This window comes from Xenia sp. Carnegie-2017, unplaced genomic scaffold, assembly GCF_021976095.1.
Source record: "Xenia sp. Carnegie-2017 unplaced genomic scaffold, XeniaSp_v1 HiC_scaffold_40, whole genome shotgun sequence".
NCBI classification, from domain to species: domain Eukaryota; kingdom Metazoa; phylum Cnidaria; class Anthozoa; order Malacalcyonacea; family Xeniidae; genus Xenia; species Xenia sp. Carnegie-2017.
This window is the reverse complement of record NW_025813505.1, coordinates 121862-138555: the sequence shown is the minus strand read 5'-3', so window position 1 is coordinate 138555 and position 16694 is coordinate 121862. Positions and strand designations below refer to the sequence as shown.

Here is a 16694-nt window from a genome sequence, read left to right as displayed (position 1 = left end):
ACATCTTTGTTATTCCTTCATACTATCACATCTTAAATCCACAGGACACACCCCCACCTTCGAGGGTTTTAAAATACTTTCTTCATGCTCAAACTCACAAGAACTTCTTATTCACGAAAGCCTCTTAATCAACAAAATGAAACCATCTCTTAACGTTCAAGGAAACTCCATTGTCCTTCAGTTGCTTTAATCTAACTTCGTCCGTCCTCATGTCTGTATACTTTGTGATTGTTTGTGTTTTGTTTGTTTTTTTTTGTTTCTTTCGCGTTTCTACTTATCCCACGTCATACCATCTTATCCAATATTTACTAACACGTTTTCATCCCACCATGTAATTTAATATTATGTAAATAGCTATTATATATATCCCTCTATACTTGTAATTCAATATTGTCTGATGATGTCTTGAGAGTCAAGACGAAACGTTACACTTTAAATAAATATTTCTTTCTATGCTTTAAATGGCTCTTTTAAAAGCACTTTGCTGGGTTTTGATATTTATATTTAAAGTTCGCTTTCCGCCCGGTATATCCCTGGTCACAATTCTGATTTAAAAATGAAGAAACTCAAAATTAGTATGTCCCTTTTTGAGATGTATATAATTGAACATTGCATATCGTTTTAGCACTTGAAAATTTAGTGCTCTAAAAATTACTATTTGTTACACACCATGCCTACTTTATAATATGTCAGGTATTCCTTTGAATAATAAATATCAAACAACGGTGCATGTTTTATGTTTGTATAAATTTGCATTGGTAATAACAAGAAATAAAATGTCTACTAGATTGATTTATGTGAAGCTAATGTAAATGCCGTGACAATACCAAGAAAAATTATACCTTCAGATTCTCCATTCGCTTTTACTTTACCTATGGAAACTGCAATGTAAAAAAATATCAATCTGGCTGTAACATATCAGGTGCAAGACTAGAACGTTAAGGGTAGGGGGAGGGGAGGAACTGAATATTCATATATTCCATTAAAAAAATTTCACATTTAATTTCATATATGAAATGGGAATTTCATATATTAAATAGACAGGAGGGTTGTTCCAGGTGGGTATATCCATTTTCTAATGTAAGCCATTGTCAACAGTCTGTCAGTGCTGTACGTAATACATTTTGCCGAGTCCCAGTTAATGTTGTGCGTTGTCTGTCGGTGATGTTCGGCAATGTGATTAGTTTTGTCTTGTTTCTTTGTACCTCGTTTGTGTTCAGTAAGTCTTATGTTTAAGTTCCTGCCAGTTTCCCAATATAGGAGGCGTTGCAGTTCGAGCAGTCTATTTTGTAAACTGCACCTTTTCGTTCGTTGGGTTGTTCTTTGTCCTTGATGTTCGTTAGTACTTGTCGTAACGTTGTGATTGGTTTATGTGCGACACGTATGTTGTATGGTCGTAAAATATGCGAGATAGTCTAAGACGTACATTTGATGTAAGTTATTGTTGCTGGTGTCGTTGAATTGTTGGTTTCGTTCGGTTTATTGTGATTGTAAGTGTTGCGTTTGGTAAAGTCAGAGTTATAGTTGTTTTGATCAAAAACACGTTTGAAATTATTAAGCAATAATAAAAAAGAAACTTCGTCGTTCTTTATAATAGCTTTTTTATACTCGTTAACAAACCAAATCAGTAAAGCCGAGATAAATATATAAATATTCACCACTCCCCCCTACTGAACGTTGTAATTTCGTCCCTAAAACTAATGGATGCATTACTACATCAACTGCGATTTAAGGATCTATATAGTTAGTCATTTAAGGTGCAAGAGGTCCTTTTTCAAAAAAGGTCGATTTTTTGTTTAATACAGTTTCTTTCATCTTGTTTTGAACATAATGCACTAAATCAAATAATTTGCATATACATTATCAGAGAACACGCATGCCGTCTTCAAATTTGATAAAATTAACTAATGTTGGTGGTCATAGCTCCAGCCTCGCATTCAACCTTTTTGTCTTATTTAGCCATCTTTTTTAACACTCGTGAATGAAAGTCCAGCGAGGGCACTTTTTACTCAAGATTTCTTTGAAGGAGAATAAAGTTTTAGAACTACTGAAGTGCAAGAATAAGGATTCAGTCAGTAAGTTCAAGTGGAACTTCAGTGGTTTGTTAAAATTATTAAGCCAAAACGACAACTTAGTAAGTTTTAGTTGAGTCTTTAAAGAGAAACAAACTGCTAGCTGTAGAAACCACCAGGATGGCAGATATTCAATACACGATTGTTCTCTAATTGATAACCAAAATACCTTTTTCGTGAAGGGGATAACGGATTTGATAAAATCATGTGAAAAATATTTTCATACCATTCTTTTTCACAGATAAACTAAGGCAACTTCCTCCTTTATTACTGTTGTAGGACCACAATCGGTGTTTGCCTTCTTCAAAAATTACATACTCAGGTTTTTCAGGTTGAGACATAGCTGAAAAAAACTGAAAATTTTTGTAAACTTTTATTTTTTTATTTATATTTTTGTAAAATGTTTAAGAACAAAGTTTGCATTGTGTGTGGCAGACATATTTGAAATCTTGATTGTTATACCTTGCAAATAATTCAAAGTACAACAATATATCATCGAATATTTGATATATCATCGAAAATTGAACAATAACAAGGTTGTCGTTTCACGCAAGTGTATTATAAACTTTAACCGGGACATGCGTGAAATTATATGCTTGATTTTACAGAAGTAAATTTTTGATATTTTGCGATATAGAACTAGCTTTGTTACTTGAGATGATAGTTTAATACCTTTTTTAGAACGGTCATGAATCAAATCGTAGGGATTTTTATCGTGAACGCGAAAAAATAAGATTTTAAAAATATACGCATCGACACGGTCGCTGATCTTTTGCCTTGGCGCACATAAGCAGTGAAATTTGAAGGGCTATTGCGGACAAAAAAATAAAAATCATGCTCTGAAATTTGGTGACAAACTAAATAACATGTTGATTAAAAACGGACATTTTAAAAATATTAAGTCCCATCGCTGGCAAGATGAATTTGTTTAGAAACTACTTGTCTCAGCTCCATATTCAAGTCGAATGTAAAGCCAGCTCCATATTTGTGAATGTGGAGGCACGAATGTGGAGCTGACTGGCTCGTCGTAGGAGGAATAAGCGTCTAGTTTGCCGTATTTTTTGTCTGTTTCATACTTCATCGTATTGTATGTACAGGAAATGAGTGGGTGTGTGGGTGTAAATTGCGTATTATCATTGTGGTTAGTCTAAATGTTCTTAATTCCCTTTTTTTTTGAGGTTGTGAATAAGTCGTTTGTAAGGTGCCTATAATTGTTGTGATCCAACTTTTGAATGTAAGCCGTTGTCTGCAGTAAGCGCTGTGGTAATGCATTTTGCCGAGTCACCGTCAATGTTGTGTTTTGTCATTCGGTGATGTTCGGTAATGTTATTGGTTTTATCTTGTTTCTCTGTTACTTGTTTGTGTTCTGTAAGTCTTATCATCAAGTTCCTGTCTGTCTCCCTGATGTAGGAGGTGTGATAGTCGGGGCAGATTATCTTGTGTACTGCACCTTGTCAAAAGTTTATTATCGTTCGTTTGGTTGTTCCTTGTCCTTGACGTTTGTTAGTGCTTGTCGCAACGTTGTAATTTGTTTATGAGAGACACGTGAGATAGTCTCAGATGTATCTTTGATATAAGGTATTGCTGTTATTGTCGTTGAGTTGTTTGTTTCGCTGGGATCATTGTCTTTCTAAATATAATTCATATAAAATGATATTTGTAATAGCAAAGCAACGAAAAAAAAGTGTAACAATAAAACAAACGTGCAAACAGTCGTAGAATATTAAAAGAGTCTGTCATTATAATCTTGGCTCGTCTTTGTTTCCATGAAAAGATACAAAAAAATTTCGCTGCTATTGAATCTTTCCTCAATTTTATGTATGAATGTGTCAAATCATCAGCTTAAGTTCATCATTCATAGAATGATTACCATGAGGTTGGAATTTGGTATTCTTGAAAAACATAGGAATCTAATCTTACCTTTCTTACTTTCAACAACAGTGACAGATCTAGAGTACGTCAAAATAAATTACTGAAGCATATTTTGGCATATAATATGAAGCATACCCGAATAAAAGATTCATGTTTTACTCAATACTTGAGAAAGAAACAAGAAATTTTATTTGAAAAGTAATATTTCGAATTTGTTACAAATTCATCATCAGACAATATTTACAAGCTAACAAATGCACATATAAGTAGAGCGTACTCTAAATCTGTCACTGTTGTTGACAGTATGGAAAGATAAGATTAGATTCCTTATGTTATTTTAAGAATATCGAATTCGAACTTCATGGTAATCATTCTATGAATGAATTTTGATGAACTTAAACTGATGATGTGAACACACCCACTCATTTCCTGTACATACAATACGATGAAGTATGAACCAGACCAAAAATACGGCAAACCAGACTCTGAAAATGATCACTGCTAAGGGCTAAGGTTATCAAAACACCAACAGACCTTCTCAGGACTCTACTAATCAGGACTATCTACATCTACGCGCTTGAAATTTTATATAACAATAACTCATGATCAATCGAATATGACTTTTTTCAAATGACATTCGTATTTTTGTGGATATCGGTTAATAACATTTGAAACAGGACTAAAGTTATCAAAATTAACCAACAAATTTCAGTTTTTCTCATTCCTGATTTTCCCATCCCTGCATCCATTTCCACATTCCTTTTTTACAGATAGCCGAAAGAATTTTTGTCAATTTTGATGCTCCGTTGAGCATCGAAACTTTGCATATCACCACCTCAAAAGGCCGTTTGACTTCACATGCAAACACTTTATACTTGCCGAATGTCGTCACAATATTTTCAGCATGTCTTCAAAATGCAACAGTAATTATACTATAATAACAAAAGCATGTACATGTTGAATGTACAAATAACTTGGATAAAACAATGATCATCGTTCAACTTAATTCATTATAAAAACATGAACTTCAATTTATCGAAAATTATTTAGATGATACATGACATGAATATCAAATTAGCTTTGAACTGAAGCATGGTTGAGCCAAAGAGTATTGTTAGGTGCTCGTACATGTAGATCGTTCACGTTAATAAAGTATTGAAAGACGGTTAATTGGTGTTAGGGCCGTCTGACGCAGCAGAGGTCTCGTTCTGAAGATGAGACAGTTCTCGACAATTGACGGCTGACCCTTTCTCTTGTCGATACGTTTTGTGTTCAATCTCAAAGCATGTACACAATACTTGTCATTATTTCGATTGACCAAAGTTTGTTGATAAATTCTTTTGAAATTTCGTAAAACACCCTTCGTAAAATAACCTCTTAATCAGTTACGTAGACAGCCAGCAAATTTCATAGAAGTGCTGTGTAAAATCTTGAGGTCATTTTGCGCAAATTATTTACTACTTAGTTCAAGCAAAAATTTGACAATTCAAATCACGCTTACGTACCTCTAAAAACAAAACGTACCAAAAAGTTCCGTGTTACAATCAGTGATTCCACAGGAAATCGTACTTGCCAGTCTTGCTTACGAATTACAAATAATCACCTACGAAATTGATAACGTGATGCATACACGCATGTCATAAAACACAAATCGTTAAGTTGAACTTCCGCAAGATGATGACATCGATGAAAGACAATGTGTCTTTATAATGGGCTTGGTAGAGGCGTCAAAAAGTCTGTATTATCACTTTTATCGGACGCCGACAAAAATATTTCGTATTGTTTGTTTTATAATATTATACAACAAAAATCTCGTCAGTTGATGAAAAGTATATTTATAATAGTAATGACTTTTATCAAATAACAAAATTTTGCCATTATGTTTTCATTGCATTATATCAAATAATAAACATCACACCACTGGGTAATTTCAAATAACCAAATTTCTCGACGTGATTTCTAATTTGATAATTTCAAATAACCAACATTACTTTTAGACACTTTGTAAGCCAAGTTACATCACAACTGTATGAGCACCGCTACCCCTAAATAGTTGCATGACATTCCAAATAACTTGATAAAACATTGATTATCGAGCAATTTCAACGTCAATCATAAACTACAACTTATCGAAAATTCATTTGATTATACTTAAAAGAATACAAAAATATAAAAAAAGTTTTCTGCTTCATATTGTAGATATATTTTCTAGTTGATAAATCCGGCATGATATATTAGATCATGACAGCGATAATCTTTTTACAAGCTAACAGATGCACATATAAGTAGAGCGTACTCTAAATCTGCCACTGTTGTTGACAGTAAGAAAAGGTAAGATTAGATTCCTTATGTTTTTTTTTTAAAAAACCAAGTTGCAACCTTAATGTAATCATTCTATGAATGAATTTTGATGAACTTAAGCTGATGATGTGAAACATTCGTGCATAAAATTGAGAAAAGATTCAATCGCAGCGAAATTTTGTATTGTTTCATGGAAACAAGGCCAAGCCAAGATTATAATGACAGACTCTTTTATTCTACGACTGTTTGCAAGTTTGTTTTATTGTTACTTATTTTTTTCATTGTTTAGCTATTACAAATATCATTTTATATGAATTATATTTAGAAAGACAATGATCACAGGGAAACGAACAACTCAAAGACAACAACAGCAATAACTTATATCAAAGGTACGTCTGAGACTATCTCGCGTATCTTACGTCCATACAACACACGTGTCTCTCTTAAACCAATTACAACGCTACGACAAGCACTAACAAAATTCAAGGACAAAGAACAACCAAACCAACGATAATAAACTTTTGGCAAGGTGCAGTTTAGCTCCGACTGCCATACCTCCTATATCGGGGAGACAGACAGGAACTTCGTCAAAAGACTTCCTGAACACAAACGACTAACAAAGAAACAAGATAAAAACAATAACATTGCCGAACATCACCGAATGACAAAACACAACATTGACAGTGACTCACGGCAGCAAATGACCACACTACAGACAACGGCCTACATTCAAAAGTTGGATCACAACATTAACAACTTACCTCAATTCAAAAGGAACTATTCGCATTTGTTTCATAGCTAATCACAATAACAATACGCAATCGACACCAACACACAATTTCTCTACACATACAATACGATGAAGTATAAACCAGACCAAAATACGGCAAACCAGACTCTGAAATGGACCATTTCTGAGGGCTAAGGTTGTCAAACACAACAGTCCTTCTTCAGGACTCTACACCAGGCCATTCATCCACGCATTCTTTAAAATAGATAAGCAATAACTGATTAATCGAATATGACTTTTCAAACGACATTCGTATTTCAGGATATTGGTTGATAACATGAAAAGGACTAAAGTTATCAAAACTTCAGTTTTCTCATTCCTGATTTTCATCCCTGCATTCCATTTGCCCATTCTTTACAGATAGCCGAAAGATTTTGTTAATTTTGATGCTCAGTTGAGCATCGAAACTTTGCATATCACCACTCAAAGGGCCGTTTTGACTTCACATGCAAACACTTTATACTTGCCGAATGTCATCACAATATTTTCAGCATGTCTTCAAAATGCAACAGTAATTATAATAATAAAGCATGTACATGTTGAATGTACAAATAACTTGATAAAACAATGATCATTGTTAGATGCCTCGTACATGTAGATCATTCACGTTAAAATATTGAAAGATGGTTAATTGCTGTGAGGGCTGTCTGACGCGGCAGAGGTCTCGTTCTGAAGATGAGACGGATTCGTCAATTGGCTAACCCTTTCGTCGCTAAGTTTTGTGTTCAAATTCAAAGAATGTACACAATACTTGTCATTATTTCGATTGACCAAAGTTCGTTAATAAATTATTTGGAAATTTCGTAAAACACCCTTCGTAAAATAACCTTCATTGTCGATTTCAGTGCCAACTTTCAAATGGCGGATGCCAAGTTACTTCATGTTGCCAACTACATTTTCATTATGGAATAGATATGAACTTGTCAACTTGAGCCGACAAGTTGTGTACTTGAGTACGAAGTTGTGAACTTGAGTACTGAAATTGTGTTCTGAGTACTGAAGTTGTGAATGCGAAGTGCCGGGTGAAACACGAAAAGTCTTTGTCTTTGACATTTGGCAATGATCCGTTCAGTGCAAGCGAAAAGCTTTACCAATAGAAGTAAGAAATGAAATACTTGAAAGGCGGTTAAATAACGAGCGTTTGAGAAACATTTCGAAACAACTATACCTACCGTATAAGACTCATATCAAATATAATAGATCTATGGGTAGACACTGGTTCTATTGCACCGCCAGAGCGAACGGATGTTCGAAACGCGCACAGATGACGTTATTGCATTGACTGAAAAATTAATAAACCATCTATTTAGGCAACACCTAGAAAATAACAAAGTTTGTGCTTCCAGCAAACATACGTAGAAGGTCATCCATTAGTAGAATTTTGAAAATGATCTTGCCATTTTACAAGATAATAAGTCAAATTCTCGACGAATAAGCCGGAACGTTATGAAGAAGTTAGAAGTTACGTAGCAAATATTTCATTGATTGATTGCAACCGTATGCATTTGTTTGATGAGTCGCCGGTAGCTACGAGTGGCAACAGACGTCGAGGGCACATGCAGGGTACCACTGCACAACGATATTTCTTAGTGCCATTTACTGTAAATTTATTACATAATGTAAACGGCGTATCGCATTATAACACTCTTAGAGGGCCGTCAAACGGGTTAGAATTGCAAAGCTTCGCTTACTGAACGATTCATTGCCAAATGTTTAAAGGGCCAAAGATCTTCGCGTTTGCTAGTACTTCGCAACCCTAGTTCACAACTTCAGTACTCAAGCACACAGCTTGTCAACTCAAGTTACTTAGAAAGTAACTCGGCAACCGCCATTTGAAAGTTAACTGAAATCGACAATAATCAGTTAGGTAGACAGCCAGCAAATTTCATAGAATGCTGTGTAAAATTTTGAGGTCAGCAAATTATTTACTACCAGTTCAAGAAAAATTGACAATTAAATCACGCTTACGTACCTTCTAAAACAAACGTACCAAAAGTTCCGCGTTACAATCAGTGATTCCACTGAAATCGTACTTGCCAGTCAGCTTACGAATTACAAATAATCACCTAACATACATTCATGTCATTAAAACACAAATTCGTTGCCTGTAAGATGACAGACATCGATGAAAGACAATGTTCATATTGAGGCTTGGTAGAGGCGTCAAAAGTTTGTATTATCACTTTATTGACGCCGACAAAGATATTTCGTATTGTTTGTTTTATAGTATTATACAACAAAAACTCGTCAGTTATGGAACGTATATTTATATGACTAAAGACTTTATCAAATAACAAAATTTTGCCGACATGCTTTTATTGCATTATAACAAATAATAAACATCATACAACTGGGTAATTTAAATAACCTTTTCGACGTGATTTATTTGATAATTTCAAATAACCAACATTACTTTTAGACACTTTAAGGCCGTCACACAACTGTATGAGCACTGCCACCCTAAATAGTTGCATGACATTCCAAATAACTTGATAAAACATTGATTATCGAACAATTTCAACGTGAAATATAAACTACAACTGATCAAAATTTCATTTGACAATATTTCAAAAGAATACAAAATGTAAACAAAGTTTTCGCTTCATATTATAGATATATTTTCTCTATGATATTATATCATGACAGCGATAATCTTTTAAAGATAACAGATGCACATATAAGTAGAGGGTACTCTAAACTGTAAGAGTTGTAAGGTAAGATTAGATTCCTTATGTTTTGTTTAAAAACCAAATTGCAACCTTATGGTAATCATTCTATGAATGAGTTTTTGATGAACTTAAACTGATCATGAAACATTCGTCCATAAAATTGAGAAAAGATTCAATCGCAGCGAAATCTTTGTATTGTTTCATGGAAACAAGGCAGAGCCAAGATTATAATGACAGACTTTATTCTACGACTGTTTGCACTCCCTTTGCTTGTTACTATTTTTATTGCTTTGTTACAAATATCATTTTATATGAATTATATTTAGAAAGACATGATCCCAGGGGAAACGAACAACTCAAGACAATAACACAATAACTATATCAAAGGCAGTTCGAGACATCTCGCGTATCTACGTCCATAAAAACACAAATCTCTTTCTTAAACCAATTACAACGCTACAAGCACTCAACAGACGTCAGGACAAAACAACCAAACGAACGATAATAAACTTTGGCAAGGTAGTTTAGCCTGACTGCCACACCTCCTATATTGGGGAGACAGACAGAACCGAAGATTCTGAACACAAACGATAACAAGAAACAAGATAAAACCAATAACATTGGCGAACATCACGATGACAAAACACAACATTGAATATGTCAACGCATTACAGACCATCGACTACAGACAACGACTTCACGCTCAAAGATGATCACAGCAAGTACCCACAAACGACTTCTTCAACCAAAATGGGAACTATTCGCTACTAGACTAAAGCTGACCACAATGATACGCAATTGACAACACACCACTAATTTCTCGTACAATACGATAAAGTATGAACCAGACAAACAGCGGCAAACTCGACGTTTACTTCCTGACCACTGCTCAGGGCTAAGAATTACAAACACCAACAGACCTATCAGGACTCTACTAACCGGGGTCATTTACATGTACGCACTTGAAATGTTACATACAATAACATATGACATCAACATTATGACTTTTTTCAAATGACATTCGTACTTTTGTATTGGTTGATAACATTTGAAACAGGACTCAGTTATCAAAATTAACAAAACCGAGTGTCTTTCCGTTTTACACTCAGTTTTCATTCCTGATTTTCCCATCTCTGCATTCCATTTCATTCATTCCTTTTACAGAAAGCCGAGAGTTTTTGTTAATTTTGATGCTATGCTGAAGTATCGATCACCACTCAAAAGTCGTTTGACGTCACATGCAAACACTTTATATACTGCCGAATGTCGTCACAATATTTCAGATGTTCAAAATGCAACATTAATTGCGTTTTTTATAACAAAGCATGTAGATGTTGAATGTACAATAACTTGGATAAACAATGATCATTGTTGATGCTCGTACATGTAGATCATCCACGTTAATAAAATATTGAGAAAGACGGTTAATTGGTGGGCTGCCTGACGCAGAGAGGTCTCGTTTTAAAGATCAGCGGCGTAGGCGGTCCTACCATCGCCCGGCGTGAGTAGAATGCAAACAAATATATTCTATTTGGACATAAGATATACATCACGAACAATTTCTAATATTATGTTTTATTCGTTCATATTTACGCTTTATTAGGTGGTTCGTAATCGTAATACAGCAAAATCTCAACATTTGTTATGTAACCTAAAGCAAATGCCGCACATGTTTCCAGCGCATTCTTCACGCATTCAGCCCATCTTGAGGGCGGAACATACCATATAACTCTATATAAGAAGTTTGAATTTGGTTGGCTGGGCTGATGACGTATACTGATCGCTGTTTTATAGTCGAACTCCGCCATTTTAAATTGGCGGAGGTTGTAATTATTCGACCTTTATCATGAGTACAGCGATTAGTGATTATCAAATTATGTCATTGTCGGTAGCTAATTTTTCCATTGTTTTTACTTCAAATCGTTATTTTGTATTTGTGTATGACACAATGGTTTCAAGTGCGATCGTGATTTGCTCAACTGATGTTGATTTAGTAATTAGTTTATTGTTAAACCGTTTCTTGCCGTCTGTCGAACAGAATGTTATCGTTCATAACGGCCTACCCTGATTTAACTATCTAAGTGGTAAGAGAAAGAGATTGGTGCGAAGGATGGCCGTGCGGCGGCAGTTCTGCAGAGAAAAGCTTTTGCTTGGCCATAATGTTCAACTCCTTCAAAGCATCGCTCGTGACTAAGAATGGCTACAACGATATGCGGAGTATTATTCACGATGCCAAGAAGCTATGAAAAATCTAAATCGCAGACTGCATTTAAGACACGGAAAACGTATGGAGCTGATGAACGAATCGATTGTCTTATGTCCTCGCTAGAAGAAATGAGATTCAGCGTCACAATGAGGAGGTAAGACAAAATCGAGAAATTTTAAAAACTGTTACAGACGCCGTGCTGTATTTGTCAAAGAAGAGCCGTTATTTAGGAGTCAATGAGTCCGAAGGTAGCTTGAAGAAAGGTATTATAGAGAGTTGTCGAATGTTTTGCTGTTTGATTCTGATTTGAGCGTCGACTGCACAGTAGACTAGCAGAATCTGGATATAGTTGTGACAGAAGATTACTGGAGTCTCCCCAGAAATTCAAAATGGTCTTATCACGTCTTGATTCAATTATTGAAAGAACAGAAAGGAAATAAATGATTGCAAATTTATGATATTCGTAGGTTGATGAAGCATGATGTCTCCACCAAAGAGCAGCCAAGCTGTTATTGCTCGGTTTGACAAAGCAAGTGAAATTATGAGTAGATTTGTGGATGTAGCATGGTCGTCACAAAGCCGTCAAAGATGTCCTGGTGAGTATTCTAATATAAAGAAAACTGGTTTTCAATAAGAGCATCCTTTTCGCTCATTTTGTTCATTGTGCAGCTCATAGATTGAACCTGTTCTGCTGTGTCAGCCTCAATCAATTTTCTCCTGTTAAAATCTTTATTAATATAGCTACATTCAGCACATTTACAAGCAATGCCCCAAAAGCTTTTCTCACATCTAACACCTGAGTTTCTTCCCCCGGTGAAACAAGATGATTATCGCTCTCCAGATTAATCAATGTATTGCACAGCAAAAACTTTCAGATATTTTTGAGGGGGTATTGAACAACAGCCGGGTGGGATGACAGTCATTGGCAAAATAAGTGGTTTACTGCACCTGATAGCTTCGTTTTCTAGTGCTGTGTTTTACAGATTTTAGAACAGTCCACAATTTTGTATTGCATTCTTTTAAAATAGGGAAACCCATTTTAACTATGCATATGCAAGATTGACAATTTCAAGAAAGTTTGCCGTCACGCAGATCAAGCTCACCGAGTTGTACAAACTGCACCAGAAAACGTAGGCCCACCAGCAACCAGAGCAGATAGTAGATACAATTACAAACAGCTTTATTTTGAGATTATTGATTCCATTAAAGGCATGTTAAGTGAACGATTCCAAGATATTAATCAGTTCAAGTTTTAGACCTGCAAATCCTAACTATTTACTACATGGAAGCATAGTTCCACAGGAGAAGATCAATCTTCAAAGATAAGTATAGTCGTTCTTGACATCCAAACTGGAGAGTCAACTTCCTTCATTTACAACGCGACTTTCACAAAGAGTGCAGTAATGGGTTCTTAAATACATCTTAAAATTTAATCTCCAGTCGAGTCGGTCGTGGTAAATTTGCCGTATTGAATGGTGCGTTGGCAGTGGCAAGTCAGTAGAGAGGTCGTTTCTTGTTAAAAAGGGTAAAAAGCTATTTAAGAAATAGAATGGTCAGGTCGGCTTAGCTCTGTGTAGAATATCTATTCACAAAGATATCATTGAAAGAGAATCAGGGTGTTGCATAACGAGGTGGTTGAAAATTTGTAGAAAACCCAGGAGGCTGGCCTTCTTTAAAACGATGATATAGTATGTGTTTTGATATGTTCGTATAATGGTATGGTACTTCATTGAAAAATTAGCATAACTTTAGTTAATAAAGCCATCTCGTTCATCGCCCCAATCAAATAAGTTTAAACTCAACAAGTAGAATGCTAAGAAAATCTCTTCATGCACTTTAGAAGTGTCGTATACCATTATTTTTGTGCTAATACAAATTTTCTCGTTTATGCAGGGGCGATGAGTAAATTATGTTTTAGAGGCAATTGTCTCTGCGTAACGTTTTCTGAGCCACTTTGTTAACTAGTTGCAGTTTCAACGATTGCCATTTAAGAATGCAGCTAACAAAAATGGGTTTTATAAATTATTGCACAACAAATACCTCCCTCGAAATCGCAGGAAATGCTGTTTCAAGGCTCTGATTTCATGCTTTGCTGGAGCATGCCCCTGGCCCCTGGGGTGCGCCTGCCGAGATGGATTGGGGGAGTGACTATTTTCCTAGCTACGCCACTGTTAAAGATAAGACGGTTCTCGACGACACTGACGGCCGACCTTTCGTCGAGTATTGGGCTCACCAAAGCATGTTCACAATACTTGTCATTATTTCGATTGACCAAAGTTTGCCGATAAATTTTGAAATTTCGTAAAACACTTCGTAAAATAACCTTAATCAGTTACGTAGACAGCCAGCAAATTCATAGAAGTGTGCGTAAAATCTTTGAGGTCAGCGCAAATTATTTACTACCTAGTTCAAAAAAATTGACACCAATCACGCTTACGTACCTCTAAAAACGTACCAAAGTTTGCAGCCACAGCGATTCCATTAGAAATCGTACTTGCCAGTCTTGCTACGAATTACAATAATACCTACGAAATTGATAACGATGCATACACGCATGTCATAAAACACAAATCGTTAAGTTGAACTTCCGCAAGATGACAGGACATCGATGAAAGACAAATGCTTATAATGGGCTTGGTAGAGGCGTCAAAAGTCGTATTATCATTTTATCGACGCCGACATTTCGTATTGTTTGTTCTAATATTATACAACAAAATCTCGTCAGTTGATGGAACGTATATCTATATGACTAATGACTTTATCAAATATCAAAATTTTGCCATTATGTTTTCATTGCATATCAATAATAAACATCACACCACTGGGTGATTTCAAATAACCAACATAATTTTGCACATTGTGCCAGACAAGTTACATGTTTGTAAATGTAGATCGTCCAGTTTGGTATAGTCCAGAAGCGACTGTTTTTGTTGTTGCTGACCGACGTTTCCGCTGTAGTCATCTTCAGAGTCAAATGCAAACGTCAGGTTAGCCGCATTTGTTATCTGTTCTACGTCCTTGCAGCGGTGGTTGATAGATAGATGATAGATAGATAGATAGAGATGATTTTATTTCTAAAACTGGCAGCCATATTGCTGAAATACGTTTAAGATTACATATATACACATTAAATTAACCAAATTACATCTTCAATGAGTTATCAGTTATAAAACTATTTCTAAAACGTTTGGTATTAAAATTAGTATTAAATGAAGATTGAGTCTAAGTTCCATAGTTGAACGTTCTAAACGAGGAGGCAAAGTCATGAAGCTTTTAGGAATCGCTATCTTCGAAACAACGCTGTTCAGCGTTTATACCAAGAGCATACTCCAAGACAGGTCTAATACGCCTTGTGTAGCAAGCAATTCTCGACTCGATATTCGTGCTGTTCTAGTTGAATAAGAAAATAGTAGGCGTTTACGGCACTCTTAATTATTTCATTTACGGGATGTTCCACTTAAGTTACCATTGGCAACATTCCCAAAAGCGTGTTGGACAATATCCAGTGTAATGTTATTGATAGTAATTGGTTGAAGGTCATTGGTATAGATCCAAAAGAAACGCATCTTCACATTTGGTTTCATTTAACTGGAATTTATCACACGAGATGCTCGTTAATGTGTCCATTTGGTTTTGTAAGTTGTTTGATCTTTCATCAACAACAGTGGTATCGTCCACGAATTTCACATTTCATTATTTGGTAACCTGAGATCATCATTATCAAAATATGAGGTCTCTTTCTATGCCCTGAGGAACACCTGCACGACCCACTCTGAAAAGCAATCGAATTTCAGCTTTACTTTGTTTCCGGAAGAGAGGAATCCATAATCCAGTAGAACCCATTTCGGTATATCGAATGAACGTAGTTTTTCAACCAATAATACACCAATCAGATCAAAATTCAATAACACACACGAAACGCCCCGTTACCATCAGCCGTTTATTCCACGACTGTAACAAGTAAAGTTGCGTTTGAATTTGAATTTCATACTGATTAGAGTCTATCTTTTGCTACAGCTGGTTTGACATAATTTTCACAAAACTCCTCGGCTATTTCGATACAATCGCGTAAGTGATATAGGCCTAAGTGTTTAACATCATCTCAGGTTTCGCTTTGAATCGGTATAATATTTGCTTTTCTATAATTCTGTAATCGGGCTCTTTAAAGGAGCCGTTTATAATAGGTCGTTACATTACAAATCAGCATTCTTTTAGAACCCCAGCGTCTGGCCAGTTGCTTTCTTTAAGAGTTGACAACACATCTCGAAAGCAGTAAACTCACAGGCAACAACCGGAAATCATCAATCTCATTATCAAAGCATATGTTGGAGCAGCCGTAATCTTCATGGGTGTTAGAAAGGATTCGTTGATCATGTTTTCAAGTTGCTCAGGAAAATGATAAGAGGGTGTTAGTGACATCAATATTGCGTGTTGACATCATATCTTCTCCAGTAAGAAACCAACGGTGAAATAATACTACGACTTTCCACCAACTTCAGTAGATGAACACGATTTTAAATGTTCTACTTTGTTTGGCAAAAACGTTTCAGACAAGATTTTCGCGTAACTTGGTTTCTTAATTTCTTGAAAGAGTTAAGGTTTTGTGCAAAAGCTTTTCCCTTCGGCGGATCAGTTGTTTTAGATTTGGTAATCCAACGAGGCTCATTATTGATCATCACCTTCTTTTTGTAGAAATCACAAAGTTAATGATGAATCAACATTTTCATTTTGTCGTCACTATTTTCATTTTGTCGTTACTACTTTCCTACCCACTGTTCGACATT

The 16694-nt window shown here is 35.5% G+C and overlaps 1 long non-coding RNA gene across 1 annotated transcript; it reads right to left on the bottom strand.

Moving 5' to 3' along the window:
• Positions 1–264: 264 nt before the first annotated feature.
• Positions 265–5575, bottom strand: LOC124456005. Its single transcript, XR_006952060.1, has 3 exons — positions 5450–5575; positions 2299–2425; positions 265–881 (listed from the first exon to the last, which is right to left on the bottom strand). It is a non-coding gene; the product is annotated as an uncharacterized LOC124456005 (long non-coding RNA).
• Positions 5576–16694: the final 11119 nt, after the last annotated feature.